Here is an 18,627-nt window from a genome sequence, read left to right as displayed (position 1 = left end):
AACTCCCAAACACATATTTTCCTTTGGGAAAGTAGCAGCCTTTCAAAAAACATTTGTTAGTTGGCTGCCTTATGCAAGCCACTGTTCTAGGTGCTGGAAGGAGAGTCATCAAGGAGCCTGAAGGGGCCCTGGCCTTGGGGAGTCTAGTTCTAGAGGAGGGAGGTAGACAGAATGCATGCTAACACTCGATGCAATCAATTAAGATAAATCCCGTGAAGAAAATAAAATAGGACCGTGAGCTGGGAGGTGAGCAATGTGGTGTAGAAGAAGAGGGAAGCCAGGAAAACCCTCTCTGAAGAGGTGGCCTTTGGTGGGACCTGAGGGATAAGCAGAAGAGACCAGGTGAAGGGTGCAGACGAGAGGGTTCCAGGCAGAGGAAATAGCCACGCCAAAGGCCTCAAGTGTGATCAAGCCTAGCATGCCCAAGGAACCGAGGGAGGGCCAGGGGGCAGAGCCCAGCGGATGATGGGCAGCAGAGGGGAGATGGGGAGAGCAAGGTACGGGGCAAGGCCATGATGGCTCCAGCCAGCAACACGAGCTTGTCAAAACCCTCCTCAACTGGATTTTTACCTCCTAGTCAGCTCAGTGGCCTCAATTTCAGCTTCAGCCTGTTCTAAATCTTTTAATGTTCTTTATGGGCATTTCCCAAAAGGAAAGAAACACCTGTCTCTTCCAAAAACAGAAACCTCTGGGCAACCCTGAGGCTGGATGGGCACGGCCCTCTTTACCACCGCTCAGGTGGGTGCTATCGCCGCCTCCTCTCCTGGCCAGGTGCTGGTCAAGGTGTTAATTAGCCAGATACCCCCTAGAGCGAGAGGCGTCTGGAGGACACTGACGCTTATGGGGCAGTGAACGATGAGAGCTCTCCCTCGATGCAGCAGTCTGGAAGCCTTTGTCCAAATAGAGGAAAGGTGAGGCCACTGCAGGCAGACATCTGAGTTTTGAAATTCTTCTGTAATTACGGCTTTAGTCAAGAAAATGCACATGAGTTCACAGGATGATAAATATTAGCATGCTTCTCCAAGTTCAAGTGAATTGTCAATAAGACAATTAAAGCAGCATCAATAATTTGCACTGTATGTTATTATCTGCTAGTCTAAATCCCAGGCTTTTGTGATCTCCAGAAAACAAAGGAGGACAGGCAGCGGTGATACAAATACTTTTTGCACAAGTGAGAGATGTAATTCTGCATTAATATAACAGCACAGGACCTGGGGGGCGGGATGGAGTGTTCTTAAGTGAAAGACATGGGGTAAGGAAGAATGGACTAGGTGAAAAGTACCATTACAATGGAAAATTAGCAAGCCTGTGTCTAAGGTGGATCAATCCCTCGTATCACGTGGCCCCAGTCAATAGGAGCCTGAATAAGTGCTAGCATTGACCTTAATCAACTGACAATTGCTACTCGGAAATCAGAAATGCTAGATTCTTCTAAAAGAAGAGGAAGCTATGCGAAACTTTGGGTGAAATTAATGAACATGAATGAGCATGGCCTTTAAGACTGTGTGTGTGATGGGGTGCATTCGCTGGCGGTCCAGTGGTTAGAACTTGGTGCTTTTCCTGCCGGGGCCCATGGCCAAAAACAAAAAAAGAGTGTGTGTGTGTGTGTGTGTGTGTGTGTGTTTGTGAGGAAAATAAAATAGGACAATGATACATGTATACACATACATACATATACATGTATATACACATATAGATATATGTGTATATACACACATATACATATATATTCATATACAGATATGCATACATACATATTCATTTATATGAAAACCATATAGTATTGTGCTGAACTGGAATTTGGAATGAACTATCTCTTGAATACAAAGTACATGGCAAAACTTTTTCATTGTTCCCTAAGACAAAAACCTACACAATGCAATCTCTATACATCTGCAGAATCAAAAATCGTTTTCCTCCAAAAATAACTTGCAAAGCATTAAATGCACTGGAATGAAAGTAGACATTAAAACTACTATTTGTTGACACTTTGTGATTTAGGATTGAAGAGAGAAGTTTTCTCCAAATTAATGAGCCAGACATAATAGAGCAGTGTCAAAATATTGATTTTATTTTATCCTACCTATTGTTGGCACTCTTCTATTAGTTGGAGAAAAATATAATTTTTTCATTAGAGTTATCATTTGTTATTATTACAGTATTTGCTATTTATTATGGAAAAGAAATCTTATGTCACTTTTCAAGATTAATATAGAACAATCACATGGAAAGGCATGACAGAGACCAAAATAAAATACCAAATGCTTCCCAGACAATTTTACTATAGACTGAAATATTTCTTAAAAGGAAAAGGAAGAATTGTTGTTTCAAATTTCATAAAGTATATAGAAATTTAGAGCTATATTTATATACTTGGATAAAATAGTCCAACTAAAGCTTAGAAATTAAAATGATTATATTCATGCTGATACAGCTTACTTTATTATAAAGTAAGCTGTATCAGCATGAATATGAGTGGACAATAGCCAACATATACTCACAGAGCTGAATAGATAAAATGGGGGAATACCACTTACCAAGGTCTGTTCCTTTATTCTAAAGAATTATTTTTTATAGTGCGCTTAAATGCTTTTTCTCTTAATTCATCAGAGATTTTTGCTAAGGAAGGGGAAATATTTAAGCAACTTTTCTGAAAGTGTAATAAGTCACGCATTTGTTTCCATAATTTTTCTTTTGAGGCATGTACATTTTATTATTTTACATCAAAGTTATGATGATGTGAAATATATATATGCAGGATGATCTGGAATGTTTACAGTTATTTAATGAAAGTTACTTAACCATTTAAAACCAAATGAAGAGAAAAAAAGTTCAGTATCCAAAGAGCCAGGACATACTTCATTTTCCACTAAAAAATTAAACTAAATTAAATTTAAAAGTTACCAATGTAATCATGTAAGTAATGAATCAAAAGGACCAGGCATGTAAATGTATACCTTCACGTTCTACAGCAAAAACTCCTCTTTGGACTTATAGGCGACATAAACAAGTACCTAGTTGTCCTGCCACACTGTCCCTTTCCTGAAAGGGGAAGGTGTTCACGACCCCCAGAATGAGCTGGGAGGTGAGAACCTCCTCAAAAATCCCAAGACACCTGAATCAAGTACAAACTTGAGGTGTCTCCATGGAGGCAGAGGCCCTGTGGTGACATTGTCCCTCATCACCCCAGCACTCTGCACACTGCCTGACATAGGTGCACACTCAGGAACAAGGGTGGGAAGGGATGGAGGGAAGCATGTAACCACCGTGGCCATGCACAGGAAAGAAAGGGGAACTCTGAGATGCTGGTGCAAACTCAAGCTTTATCCTCTCTGCTCTGAGACTGCATGAAGTATAAACAAGTCTAACCAAACAAAGTACAAGAGAACTATGTAGTCAGGGGACACCCCCTAGAGTTGGGGTGGAGGGGAAGAGGGGAGCCAGACATCACAGAAGCACTTGTGAATCTCAACAGAACCTAAAATGTAAGAGAGCTTACATAAGTTTTGTCTTTGCAACTAACTTTATATGCACTTCGTGCCTGGCGCAGAGTAGATGTTCAGTGGATATCTGTGGAATGAATGAATGAATTGTATAGAGAGACGAACAGACGGAGGGTAGGAGGGAAGGGCCACTTGGAAGGAGGACATTGACTTTGGATGGCAGAGAAGGCCACAGCCTCCAGCAGACACCCTCCAACAGAAATGTCCCTCAACAGGCCGTGCTCACAGCCAACTGAGGGGTGGCCGCAGCTGGAAGAAGTCTCCTTCCCCAGGTAAAGAAAGAAGACTGCACTATTCTTTGGGGGAGCAGTGCATACCCAGCTCCAGCCACCCTGGCCTTCTTTCTTCTCCTCAACCCATCGAGATCCTTCCAACCTCAGGGCCTTTGCACATGCTGTTCCCTCTGCCTGGAAGTTTTCCCTACCCCTTGCTTTACTGGTTCCTTCTCACCTTTAATCCTCCAAGAACAGCACTGACCACCTAGTTGAAGAGGCACTTCCCCGCAGTCCTCTGTCCTCTTCCTTCAGTATTCATGGTCACAGTGGAAATGATAAATACCATGTCTCTCTTGTGACTCCCTCTAGAGCTGTAGGAACCATGGATGCCGGGTCCACTGCTGTGTCCCCAGCACCTAGCACAGTGAATATCTGCAGGATGGACAAATCTGAGAGAACAAACTGCAGAGCATGGTGACACTGCCCAGAGTGGTATGAAGGGAGGAGTGTGACAGGAAAGCAGCCCCCGCCCCCTGCCAAGGGCTCTGCTCCACTGCATACTGCTCCACCTGAAGAAGAGGAATGGTTCATGAGGCTCAGAAGCCTCGACTCTCCAACTGCTGTATGTGTTCTAGAAAATCCCACTTCCAGAGAAGGTCCAGGCCAGGTGTCCCAGAGCCCCAGTCCAAAGGGTACATGCAGCCCACAAGTCACAGGCACAGGTCCATTCAGAGAAATCCCAGCAATGCCATCTACCAGCTACGTGACCTTGGGCAAGTCACACTACGTGGATATGCCTCAAAAAGCAGAGTGTTCTAAGGATTAAATTAAATGATATCTTGCATTTTAAAGCCCAAGGTCACCTATATAATAAGCACTCAATAGATGCTAGATGTTTATTTACAGGACCTGATCTTGGTTTCAATTTCCCTGCATCACTAGGGTACTTTCCAAGGATGACTGACATGTTGATTTTGTCGTAGATTCAGGATCCCCTCCAGTGAGGAACAGCCAACCCAGAATTCCACCCTTTCTCCTGCAGGGAAAAGTAAAAGAGTTATGTTCAACTCCCCACCTCTGTCTTGGGTGACTCATCTTGAATGCAATGGCCACAAGTTCAACTCATTAATTTTATACTTCGTGCGCAAGCATTTGGCTCCCTTGAAATCAGCTAGTGAGTGTATTCAAGTATGCAAATTAGGTGAGCCTCTGATATGTGTGTGTGTGTGTGTGTGTGTGTGTGTGTGTGTTAAATCTAGGACACAGAATACATTTAATGCATATTTTGTAAAAGATTGAGTGAATGAATGAATGAACAAATGAATGAATGACAGCAGTGTCTCCTTGGGACCTTTGGCTTGGGTTCAGGGCAAAGATGAAGAGCAAGGCCCACCAAGATTCCGCAACCAGTATGTGGTATGGGGTGTGTGTGTGTGTGTGTGTGTGTGTGTGTGTGTGTCCGTCCTGGAAACACAGTGTTAACATTTGATGGATTGGAATGAGAATGTTTGTTTAGTAAATACTTAAACCCTACCCCCCTCCCCCACTGTACCCTTCCACAAACTCAGCTGACCCTTTAAAATGCATCTTCTGAAACATATAGGAAATCAATCAGCTGATACTTATTGATCCCCAGGTAAATAACTCTAAAGACCAGCCAGGGAAACAAAGGAGGAATGGCACTTCACTAGGTTCTGCAAATGATTGATGGCTATAGTTTGGGGTAGGGTTTACATTCCTAAAATATTTAACAAAATGTATAATACAAGTAATAATATTAGCTGGCCACTTGTAGAATAGCTGGTCTCTGGGATCATTAATTAATCATTTTCTCTTTTAATCCTGATGACTCAGTTAGGGAAGAAAAATTATTCCAATTCTACCGATGAGAAAACTGAGGCTTAAAGACAGAAAATGCCCTGCTCTCAAACAGCTTGTAAGTGGTGGAGCTGGGTGTCGAGCCTGGACCCATTTGACTGGTCCTGAGTTCTTTATCACTATGTTACACTGCTTAAAAACAAAAACAAAAAAATGCTTCTGGCTCTTCCTCATTTACAAACTTGGTGTTTCCAGCTCAATTAAATAATCATCTTAATCATGAAATGAAGGAGGGAACATCCCTAAAAGTTAAATAATGTAAAAAAAACTAACTTACAGATATTGATATATCAAGCAAAGCATGTACTATGTAACCACTGTAAAAATTTAATTAGCAAATAAAATGCACACAAAGAATTCCCCCATAAACACTCCTTCTGGAGCAATGATACAGTAAACAGAAAGGAGCACAAAGTTTCCTTGTGTTAACCTAAGGGTTAACAGTTGGCTGATGATAGAAATTAATCAGAGGAGGGGCCCCCAGCTCCCCAGTGCAGCAACAATTCCATTCGCCTGCCTTCAAGATGGAGGTGGGCAAGCACAAATATCTGCACATTTAAGCACAAATTATCGTATTAGAATTCTCATTGCTCAGCCCTGATTCCTGGAGAAATAAGTGCTCCAGGCCCAGCCTCCCCAGGTTGCTGGGCCCCTTCACAATGACCTCCACAGGAGGCCAGCCTCTAGCAGAAGTGAGTCAAAGAGACGGATTCTAACTGGAAAGTCTGTCCCAAGGAATGAAGCAGCTGGAAACCACTCCTTCTTTAGACCAATGAACAAATTATTTTATTGAAGGTGGTATTTGGAGATCACACACAAAAATGACATGATTTTTATCGGAGCAATATTATCATGCAAAGGGAGAGAAAGTTTTCAGAACAGCAGACCCCCGTTGTCCCCAAGATCCACACATGGGCCTGGTATTTGTCACCTGAGCAGCCAGGCTCCTGAAAAACACATCTCACAGGGATCTAACTCCTGTCAACCTTTTGAGACAGGGGGGAAAATGCGAGGATCAAGTTGCTGGTATCACTGAGATAAAAGGGCGGCATGTCAAAATGCAGCCAGTTCTTCCGGAAGCGTTTTGAAAATGGTACGTACTCTATATCTGCAGTATATTACTTGACCTCACCAGACAGCCATCGCTAAAGAATAAACATGCCAACAGGCACGGCATGCACAGACCCCCAAAAGACAGGCGTATCACCACTCGTTACATCACAGAAGCATTGTCACGGGAAATGCCAATCAGATGACCAGATCCTGGAGGAGCCCATCATTTGTCACTCAGAAAGCCACTGTGTCTTCCTTGGGGCGGCAGCAGTTATTAAAGGGGAAACTGCCACCTTACAGCCTTAATCAATACATTTTTAGATGACGCAAATGTTCGTATCATCTTACCTGTATTTCTTCTGCCTCCAAAATATGTTAGATGAGAATTTTAAATGGGACTAAAATTCTGACGCCCCCCCCCCCCACCAAACTTCAACAAAGGTTTTTTTAATACTTTCAGAATTCATGTGCAAAGGGTGAAACAGCTGAAAAGGAGGAAATGGGCGGGGGTTGGGGGGAGGAATGAAACAAAAAACACACAGAAAATAGATATTAAGTTGTCAAATCAATGATCTCAGAAAAGAACTGCAGACAGGGTGTCTGGTGTTTTGCTTCAGAAATGGTGCCTCCAAAGTCCACGAGAGCTCCTGGCAGGGCTGGGCTTCCGATGGCTCAGAGTGGCCGGGAGGACTCGGGGAGACCTAGTGGCTGTGGGGACCAGCACAGAGGCAGCCCTCCACCATCAGGGAGTTTCGGCTGCACAGATGAAATCCTTTCATGTCGGCATGTGGCTGCTTTTCTCCCTCCCCACATTCCCACATTCTGCACTTTTCCACCTTTTGAACTCTTCTTGGGCTATCGGAGCGGGATTGCCACCCGCCAGCACTGACCCTCTATCAGGTAGAAAACATTTGTGAATAAAGTTTCTCAGATGCTGTGGGAATCCTGCACTGAGTTTAACTGCCAGATCCAGCCATGTTTCATCAGTGATATGCTCTCTGCTCGGTGCAAATTTAAGGCTGCTGAAATAGCCACTTGGCATCAATAGATTACAACCCCCAAACTGCGAGCCCTGGCCGAGGATGCAAAATAATTAAAGCACTTTAGCTGTAATTTCGATAAGATTTCCCACCCCCTTCAATAGGCTTCATGGAAATGACAGCCTTTCTGTAATAATTTGGAAGGCTTTGCCTGACTTGACTTTAATAGATTTTAATAGAGAATCTAAAAAAATTTTTAAAGACAAAAAACATGTTTGTGCCACTTTTTTCTCTAGCCAATAAGGAATAAGTGTTTCCAGATATTTTGAAAGATAAAATTAAATAATCAAGCTATTCAAAGCAATTATATTCCATATATAATATCTATGTGGCCTGTGATCTGTTTGCTTCTCTATAGTTGATGCAGTTTAGCTGATACAGTTTCCAAATATTTTCTCCCTCTTGGAAACAAATTTACAACAATGCATATGTTCTCCAAGTAGCAAGTTCTGGTTTACATTTTTTTTTTTTTTTTTTTTTTTTTTTTTTTTTTTTTTTTTTGCAGTACGCGGGCCTCTCACTGCTGTGGCCTCTCCCTTTGCTGAGCACAGGCTCCGGACGCGCAGCCTCAGCGGCCATGGCTCACGGGCCCAGCCGCTCCGCGGGCATGTGGGATCTTCCCGGACCGGGGCACAAACCCGTGTCCCCTGCATCGGCAGGCAGACTCTCAACCACTGAGCCACCAGGGAAGCCCTGGTTTACATTTTTAACTTTCATGTGAAAGGCGAGTCACTGTGACAGGGAAAGATGATTGTGTTCACAGTCCTCTCTGAGTACTGCACGGGGAAGCAGGAGTGCAGGCACGGTCAGCAGTGTGAGCTCCCAGGCTAATGAGGCTGCCTTCAAATCCTGGCTCTGCCATGCTGGAGCTTGTGGCTGCAACAAGTTGCCACAACTCTCAGTTTGCCCACTGGTGAAATTGCACCAAGGGATGCCCTTCACTGTGTTGTTAAAAGGACTATATATAAGACCATGCATCCAAGGTGCAGAGTGCAGAGTCTGGCATGAGGCAAGCATCCAACAGCAGCCATTGCAGGTGCCGATGTTCTGGCCACCTCTACACACCTACACAGAGGTGCCCCAGACCTCGCCTCCTCAGGCACTTGGAAACTACGGGCATAAATATTCACTGAGAACCCTACGGTCTAACCCTTCCATGAGCCAAAATCCCATTCAAATCTATAGGAATTATTTTGGAACCTCAGACGTGCAAGTGAGAACATCATTGTAATTAAGGCTGCATGGGCATTTCTGTGATTAATCTCAATGTTAGGGACTCTGTGGGTTGGCTTTTACAACCTAAAGAGTGTTACTTCATCCTGTCTATGTGTATGGGTGAATGTGTATTTGATAACAAAAAACCAAAGGCTAAAAGATCGTGAAGGGGGATGATGGTCCCAAATGGATGGACAGGGTGAGGTGTGGAATGAAGCCCTGGGGAGCTGGCAGACCAGCCTCCCGGCTAAAGAACTAGCTGGCAGAGAGATAGAGAGAGAGAAGGAGAGAGAGAGAGCAATAGACAAGCCTACCTCAGTAATCAAAGACCAGCTAAACACAGCACAGGTAATCAAAGCTGTAATGCCTTGATATAAAACGTTCAGGTTAATGTCAGCTCAAGCCTACGGTGATCATCTTTCCTGTGTCAAAATGGCACAATTTTCTCACTGTAAAACTACAGAGCAAGAATAGGTAGGTAGAGGAGGGGGGATCCTACAAACTGATCTTCCTTCCTGCATCTCCTAATGCCTTCGAAGCATCTGAATGACCTTCCTGTCACTACCCATCTGGAGGCCCCACCTGGAGGTCTGTGTCCCTTAAAAAGGACTTGGATGCCCTGGACCTTCTCTACCTGGTGTCAGGAGGCTGTGGATGAGCTGATCGGGTCAATGATGGAAATCTCAGAGGTTTTGCAGTGAGTGTGCCCCCAGGAAGGGCAGCTGGCCATGGATCAAGGGAGGTGTTCTGAGCAGGAGAGGGATTGAGCGTGCCAACTCCAGAGGCAGACTGGATGGGTTCTGATCCTGGACCCTCCACTCCCCTCTCTCAGTGTCTGAGATTCCCTTCCTGAAATTTGGGACAAATATAGTACCTGCTCATAGAGGGATTTGTTGTAAGGATTAAACAAGTCGAGTGCTTAGAACCCATGCCTACCGCATAGTAAGTGCACAAAAATAAGCCACTGTCATCATCCTGTCAGCAGGATGCCCAGCCTCAACTCAGAGCCTGAGAACTGTTGCTTTCCACTTCTTGGTTTGCATATCACAGTCAGGGAGCCCAGAAACACAGTTCTTACTGGCAGGGCCATTTTCAGTGTGTAACTGATATAAAAACTGTCAAAGTCGAGCCTCACGCCTTCTCTCCAGATACCCTCCACCCAGGTATTCTTCTACTATGGACATTCTCCCTCCTCTTGGACCCCTAGGTCTGCCCCCATTTGGTACAGGCAGGCCCTGATGTCTCAGGGCACTAGGACATGTGTGTCTCCCCACCAGCCTGTGTACTCCCAGGGGGTCAGACCTCCCTGGCACATAGAAGGTGTGGGAAATGAGCCTGATTTTCCCCCAGGGGATGTACGGAAATGTCTGGAGACATGTTTGATTGTCACAACTCAGGGGAGCTACTGGCATCTAGTGGGTAGAGGTCGGGGATGTTGCTAAACATCCTACAACACACAGGACAGACTCTACAACAAATGGGTAACATCCCTAGTGTCACAGTTGAGAAACCCTGGTCTAGAGAAACAATGTTCAGGCTAGTCTGGCAAGTTCCACCAAAGGCCTCACCTGGATCTTGTCTCTTAGGGCAGATAAACCTGACCTCCAGCATACTCAAAGGCTGTGAAAAGCCAAGTGCTCAATGCCCTCTGTAGTAGCAAAAACCCCAATACAAGAGAAACCAAAGATCTACAATGATTTTTTAAAGGGAAAGTTGAGCGGGTGGTATCCTCAAGCAGCCAACAGAGCCCACAAAACCAGCCCCGATCTCTGCACCACGAAGCCCAGTGGCAGATGGTCAACAGAAGCCTGATGATGGCATAACTGGTCGGGAAGTCCCCACTCCCACCCAGGCACTGCTGGTGCCCAAGCCAGGTGGCTTGCTGAGTGGCCCACCTTTGTGAGGTGGCTTCCATCCATGTCTGCCTTCATTGAGGGGGAGCAGGGGGGGAAATTATATATATATATATATATATATATATATATATATATATATATATATATATAAAATCTAGGAAAGGTGACCTGCATTCTTTAGGGTCCATCTTCTGAGTATATATGTCCCCCTCCACTTTGTGATTCCTTCAGCTCTTTTAGCCCCGACCCCTCCACTGTGCACATACATTGACAAACTCACTAATCTACCCTGGGTAGTACACTCTGAGTAAATAGGAAATCATCTCATAACAGCTGCTTCTAGCAGGAACACCCTCCCCAGCACATGCACACACGTGCACAAGTGTCATACACTCTCACACGCTCACACACACACTAGCATCACCACAATCAAGACCCTGGTGGGCCACTCCCTGGCTTAGCTTGATTTAACTGCACACATGACTCCCTAGCTTAGCTTGGCTCTCACCCTCTAAGGGCGCTCAATGCCACCAAGAGTGGCCCAGACAATCCAGGCCTGAGCAATCAACCCTCTCCTTGATAAAAGGCTCTCTCTCAACAGCTCCCAACCAGGTACCACACAACCAGGTAAAACACACAGTGAGCCCCACCAGCCAGACCCTCCATCCCCATCTTGCCCTGGGACTGCTCCTTTCCCTCCAATCCCTCTGCTGTCCTGCCATGACACGTCCTGGAAGGGGGCACGTCCTGGAAGGGGACACGTCCTGGAGGGGGCAGGCCAGTGTGCATGGCAGGCACGGCTTCACCAAGAAAGCTCCTCAGCTCACAAGTTCCTACTAGCAAAGATGAGTCTCTCCCATGTCAGTGAACTTGTATTTTGCTTTTAGACTACAAAATCCAGCTTTCACAGCCTGGGAGATGGCATCAGGTCACCTGACTGCCAGCATCCTTCCAGCCCAAATCTGTCTCATCTGGAGACAGGATGAAGCAGGACTGAGCACTCTCACCTGCTCTGGGTCCTGGCAGAGGTTTTGTGGGGGACTCCTGTCCTCAGCATGGACAAAAGCTGACCTACAAAAAGCTCACTTCTGTTTTTAAACTTGCGTCAAGTCTCACTTTAAATAATGCTGAGAACAAAATGCAAGCTGATATTTCAGCTTACTTAAAAGGCTTATTAAAAACACTAAATCCAAAGACGTTAAAAAGCTATAATTGTCCTCATTCAAACTGGAAAAATAAATCTATTTGCTTTCTTCTTTTATGATCCTCTTCTTAAAAAAAAAAAAAAGAAAAAAAAAACTAAGTTCATCTATATTCTCATGAGCATCATTGCTGTCTTTCTTCCCTCCATTCAAGGCACTTTAAAAACACCTGTGCCATTCACAGCCAACTTTTGAGCAAAAGGCAACCACGTTTGGGGAAGGTTTTTTAACTCTGATTTCCTTACTCCAGAGATAAGCTCCTCTTGCTCAAAACTGAGACAGAGTTCAGAGTTCGTCTGAATGGGCTCGTGCATTTTATAGGTCTGACCTGACGGAAATTTCTTTGGTTACCTAAGGCAGAGCAGACACCCTAATCCATCAGCTTTTTGGTGCTCAGCAGGTAAATGATTCCACATTTCAGCACCGCCTTCAGCGCCCAGTGGGCAACTGTGGTTAGTAGGGCTGCACATCCTGGCCACCTCCCTGTCCTCTCCCATAACGGAGGCTACTGGCCTCCAGCTTGAACGAGAAGACAGCCCCAGCCAGCAGTTAACTTGCTGAGTTGTGAAATCTCAAGCCTGCTCAGAAGTTAAGCACTCCAGGCACAGGCCAAGATGGGTTTTCAGAGCAGTGGTCCAAGAGAATGCAAATTTATTGAAAGCGCTTTCTCCAGGTTTTCCATAATTACCATTTATGTCTCCAGGAACTGTTTCCCCGAACCCAGTTTAGGGTGAAAGCATTTTAGAGACTTTCTCTGCAGATGACATATGAGGTACTAACCTTTTTTCATATGCCCAGATGTTAAGTTCATTTTCATCACATTTATGTAAATTTCATTTGAACAGTAAATCAAAAGACATCTTAAATCATTGTACACTATTTAAAAATCCACACTAAATCCGGTTTACTTGCAGTGATATTAACATAAAGTCACAGTTAAGGGACTGAAGGTAGGAAGCAGATGTGACAATCCCTTCTTCCATGCAATGGCCCCAGAGAGACCTAGGGTCCCAGCAACCCATCAGATCCAAGTGTCTCTATCTGGTCACAACTGGATTCAAGTGTTACTAGCTTAAGGGTATTCTGTAAATCGAAGCCTCCTAAAAGTTTTCCAAACTTTGGGAAAACAGGGGTCCCTCAGTCTAGGGACCTGCTATCCATATTAGTGTCTGGACTCAGGCACTGCAAAGTTCAAAGGCAGGAGCCCAGGAGTGGACCTCTGGCAGCTCGCTCCCTCCTCAGTGGAGGAAAAAGTTAATTCCTAGGGCTCTGCAGGCCTGCATTTGTCAAAGCCCTGGACGTCAGTGCTATCATTACCAAGCAAATCAGCCAGGCGGTTAATGGTGGAATCAGGAGACATTTGCACTCCACTATCAGAATGACATCATAACTAAGGCAGCCTTCAGCCAGAAGCCCTAGGCTCTCCCTAAGCAGAGGCCAGAAGGTTGCCCGCTGCCCCCCTGCGACTCCCCAGGCCAAAGCTGAGTCCCCTGCCCCTTCCAGTGAGGCTGGTGGGTCCAGCTGCCAGCAAGTTCCCTAGCAAACAGAAAGTAGGGTTACACTTTTCTCCCAAGAAAATCGACTTTACCCCCAGGTTCTGAACACTGTAAATAATAATAATACATTATTATGTATTTTTAATTTGAGATACTATAAAATCACTTTCCTGGACAGGCCAGGGTTAGTATTTTATGAAGACAGCTACATTTTGGTTATAGAATTTATGGCATTTCCAACAGAACTGTCAATCTCTCGGTGACTCTGTCTTTAGCGAAGAAGCCCTGCACTCTCTCCTTCAAGCACTAGAAATAAATGATGCTGGAGAAATGGGGGGGTGGGGAGGCAGCTAAGGGAGAAGCCCTTTCCGCTCTTGTTGTGCCTGCTTTTCTTTCTTTTTAAAGCACAGACGAGATCACACACACACACACACACACACACACACAACCAGAGACACAAACCTTAGAATAATGGGGGAGGCATTTGGCGACGAGCTGCATTCGCACCGCGGCGCGAGATGCAGCCGGCCCGGTTCGCTCTCTCGCTAGCAGCTTTGCCCTCCACAGCGGCGGGGACCGACAACACGCCCGGACCCGAGATGCCCAACTCCACCGCGCCCCCAAAATCGCCTCCCGAGTCTCGCTACAGGTACACGCGTGGTCCAAACACCTCACCTGGCCCGAAAACTCGGGAGACAGAGGGGAAAAAAAGTTGTGCGAGCTGCCAGCCTGGAGCGCCGGAGCCCGCGGCTGCAGTCCTCCCGCCAGCGAGCAGCCCTCGGCCGAGGCCCGCCCGGCAGCGCGCGGCGTCCGGGCACCTCGCTCGCCGGCTGTGCGCGCTAACCTCGGGGCGCACCGAGGCCACGGCAGGGCACTTACTTGGCACTCGCTTTTGAGCGTGCAGGTCGTCGCAGTTTTCACTTGGGTTTTCAAACAAGTTTCAGGGAGGGAGAATGAGGGGGGAAAAAAAAGAAAGAGAGAAAGAAAGAGAAAAAAAAAAAAGATCCAATTATGCAAATGGGCTCCGGACTGGAAGGCGCGCGTCGGGTCTGACGCCGCTACTGTACGAGTTCTCGGAGCAGCCCCGGGCCGGGCAGATTTATGGGGGCGCGTCACGGCTACGCCAGGTCCCGCCGCCGGAGCATCTCGAAGTTAATTAAAGCGGTAATGTCCACTTTCCCGGCGACCCTCCGTGCGCGGGTTTACTGTTTCACCATCCAACCCGACCCGGGCGGGGGCGGGGGCGCTCTCCCCGCGCCTCTCTTTCTTCCCTCTTCTTGCTCCCTCTCTTTTTCCTCTCTTTCGTCTCTTTAAGTCGCCTGCCTTCCACTCAGTGAACAATGAACAAAGATGTGAGTGATGGGAAAAGATCGCCCCCTCCCAACCCCAGCAGTGAGCAAAGCCGGTCTTAAAGTAAAAATCCAGTTGCTAATATCAAACTGGGAAAGAAAACAGCGTTCCCAGTCTAACCTCCCCCCCCATACACACACGCACGCACGCACGCTCACCCCACCCCAACCAAGTTCACCTAAGCCTTGGCTGGGGGCGGGGGCGCAAGGCCAGGGCTCCAGGGGCTGCCCGACGCGCCCGGGACACCGCGGACAACGAACACCGGGGGTGGCGAGAACTCGGACCCAGCCCGCTTCTCGCGCCCCTCCCCGCCTGCCCTCCCCCCAACCCCCTCCATGCGTCTACACTGGCAGCCTGGCCCCGCGGCCCGCTCGGGCTGCCCGGCGGCCGGATGCGCTCAGCAAACGCGGCCCCTGTCGGATTTCTGCTAAACTGCACAGCGGCGGCGGCTGTCGGGAGAAGGCGCAGGAGCAGCCGAGGCCGGCACCGCGCGCGCGCTCACCCCTCCCGCCCCACTGCCCCTACCCGCGGCCGGTCGGCCGCCCGCTCCCCCACGCCTGCACCCCCGCGCACCCACCCACGCCAGCGGACCCTGCGGGCGCCTGGACCCGCAGTCCAGGACGCCGCGCAGCCGCCGTATTTTCTGCTAAAGTGAAAACGAAGGCGGCTGACAAATCACGTCTCCTGTGAGGCACTCGTTAGACATAACAATATCCAGCAAACAAAACCCAGCCGTGGCTGCGACCGGCGCGCGGGGCTAGGACCCCGCCCTGCCCCTCTTCGCCCCCCGCTCTTGCTCCAGCCTCCACGGTTCCCAACCCATCCCCAAACGATCGTCCGACCCTCTACCTAACTCGGGGGTTGTGTGCACGTTCGCCGAGAGGCGGACACTAGGAACGTTCACAATACAGAAGTGAAAAAAGGGGGGGGGGGGGAGAGACAACTTTCCACCTGTCCCCAAAGAAAGCCCTGCAGGAGTTTCCTCAGAAGAGTGGGGTGGGGACAGATCTCTGCCCCAATCAATCCCCTTTTCTTTCTTTTTCCTAACTTCCCGGCGCCTGTGTTTCCACCTTCCACTTCACATACATCCATCTATATAGAGATATCTATCTTTTAAATTAATTGCAAAACTGCAACAGATGGGCGCGTCGAGATCTGGGCACTTTCCTACTCATCATCAAAGAAAACCTCCCCCCCCCCCTTTTTTTTTTTTTGCCTAAAATACATCCCGGTCCCACCTACGACTGTTTTCCTCAATTCTTCATCTTCAAAAAATAATGTCTTGAAGCAAACAGAAAGGTTTATCAGCAAAGAACATTTTCCCCCCAGTCATACATCTGGCCTGGAGCTTCCGTTGCCCCAAATTGCACTCTTGCCAGACGCCCCCAACCCTCTGTCTCCCCGCCTTCCTGAGGCCCCACGCCCGCACTCCCTCGCTCTGATTGGCCTCATTTCTTCCAGCCCAGGGCTGGCCGGCTCAGTTCTCTCCATAACCTGTTACTTATTTATTTCTTTATTTTTATCTTTGGCCCCCGGCTTGGCCCCAGGGCCTGGGCTAGGCTGGGGCAGTGCTGCGGGCGCCGCCTGCACTGGCAGGCGCCACGGCCTTTCCTGGGGTCGCGGGTTCGGACCCTGGCACCCCGGCCCCACGGAGCCCCTGGCCTTGGCCTCGCCGGGCTCCCCGGGCACAGGAGGCCAATGAAAACACAAAATGGCAGGTCTCAGCGGCCCTTGGCGCCCGCGAGTTTGACACACTGTAAGCATCAGCTAACTTTGATTAAAAAAATTACAAATTACCCTCTCTCCCCCCGGCGGCGGGGCCGGAATTCCGCAGCGAGCAGCGAAGGAAGAAAGGGAACGAGGGGCGCCCGATTCTCAAGCAGAGGAGAAAATGGGGAAAGTCACTTGAGCAGAAGTTTCTGCGGCCCCAGCCTCCCCGTCTCCATACGACTTCCCCCACCCCCCAGACCCTTTTGAAAGTTTCCCGGGTCCGAGAGCGGCTCGCGGGCCGCGCGCGAGTGAGGGGCGCGGGCTGGGCCCGGAGCGGGGCGCGGGGTCCCGCTGGCACGGCCGGCGCGAGGCCCGGCGGCTCCTTTTCAAAGTAACGGTCCCGGGACCGCGGGCGGGGGAGGCGACGGCCCAGGCGCGGGTCCCGCTCGCCGCCGAAGTTCTCTAGCGCCATTCGATGCCGGGCCGCCGCCGCTTTCTCGTTTTCTTCCTCTTTTTTTCCCCCCCGCTGACAGCTTCTCTCGCCAACGTCACAGCCACGGATATTTAATTAGACCGTATTTTTTAATCGCGATGGGGCGAGAAGGAACCCGGCAGCAGGCCTCGCGGAGATGGGGAGGGGGAGGGGATGGGGGCCCAAGCCAAGAGTCCAAACTCACTTTGCCACCTCCCGGATGCCGGGGCCACCCCCCCCCGCCGCGCCCTCCCCGCCCCCCACCCCACCCCCGCGCCGCGCCCGGAGACCCCCCCACCTTTGTTTTCCTTACCTTAAACACTGAAACGCGGGCGTCGGGAGCAAACTCGGGCACGTAAACGGAGCGTTGTAAAAGATTGTGTTCAATGAATAATGAAACATGTCCACATGATTGACTTGATCATTTTCCGGGGCTGAGGGGGGACGGGCGCCCTGCTCGCGCGCCTCGCTCGCCCACTCGGCAGAGCCCTGCGAACTGTTCCCAGCCCAGCCGGGGCAGGGCGGGCTCGATTTTCGTCTGCCTCTTTTCAGAATCGCCCCGTTCATTGATACTCATCACCCAACCCCAGCAGACATCCCCATCCCCGGCTCGGCCTCCCCCTATCTGGTAGGTGAAATGCATTGTACCATTAAAAACGCTCTCCATTGTCGCCCTGGCATAATTCACAGCAACTAGATAGGTCTTGCGGCATTTAGCTTTGATGAGCCAGAGACTGAACCCTTGATATAATAATCTACAAAGAATGGTGTGTGATCGTCCATTTTTTCTCTCTGTCTAGCAACTAAGAAACCATTTAACACAGCGCAGCTTGCTTCTGACCTTGAGCTCATGTAAACACACTTATTAAAATCTATCTATTCTCCAAGAGCTACATTCTGATTGTCAGACTCGTTACTGAGACATATATCAGCCCCTTCGCTTGTCACTACTTTGCATTCCTGCCTTTGACTAAAGAATTTTTTATCCAGCCGAGAGGGAGAGATTGCCACGGAGGGAGAGAAGAGAGAGACGGAAAAGGCGAGAGGAAAAAGCGTAATTCTTACCTGCTCCTGAAACTATTTAAAGTCTGTTTCTTTTCTGGGGGGAAAAAAAAAAACTCCCGGGTGAATCTCGGTGGACAGCGGGACGCGGAGAATCAGTCACAGCCCGGGCGTTTAAGGGAGTCATCAGCGATCAAATGACGTTGATCCGCGCTGTAACCTTGTGGCGTATTTAATGTAAATAAGGCAGTTATGTTGCCAATCGCCGCGATACAAACACGGAGAGGTCCTCAGCCTCGCCTCCCGCGCCTGCCATTAGAGGCGACTTTATTTACAGCACTATTTAGGAGATCATGATAATTCTAAAACAATACTAGTGCCAAATGATTATGAAAATATGATTTTAATTAATCACGTAGTAGGCAAGGAAATTAGCATACGGTAATTAAACTTCGAGAAAAACGTCACGCAGGTTCTCTGCCTTATGGGTCCAGAATAATCATCACGCGGTGGGCTCCAGGACTTAATTATCAAACAAAATAACTTTTTTAAGGCAACTTTGCAAATGCTGGTCCTCAAGGCAAACGCTTTGGTAAATAATATAAGGCGAGGTAACAAGGTAAAGATGTGAGTGA

At 48.2% G+C, this 18,627-nt stretch overlaps 1 protein-coding gene across 1 annotated transcript in view; it reads right to left on the bottom strand.

Annotated features, from left to right (window-relative positions):
- The window catches only part of ZNF536 (zinc finger protein 536), a 282,164-nt gene extending 264,732 nt beyond the window's left edge, over nucleotides 1–17,432 (bottom strand). Inside the window, exon 1 of the mRNA XM_073795738.1 lies at nucleotides 17,304–17,432. The gene's annotated coding sequence lies outside the window, so the exon portion shown is untranslated. The remainder of the gene's footprint in view (nucleotides 1–17,303) is intronic.
- Nucleotides 17,433–18,627: the final 1,195 nt, after the last annotated feature.

The sequence above is a fragment of the Tursiops truncatus genome, chromosome 19, assembly GCF_011762595.2.
Source record: "Tursiops truncatus isolate mTurTru1 chromosome 19, mTurTru1.mat.Y, whole genome shotgun sequence".
In the NCBI taxonomy this organism is placed as follows: Eukaryota; Metazoa; Chordata; class Mammalia; order Artiodactyla; family Delphinidae; genus Tursiops; species Tursiops truncatus.
Note: the sequence above shows the minus strand (reverse complement) of the source record. Positions and strands in the feature narration are given on the sequence as shown.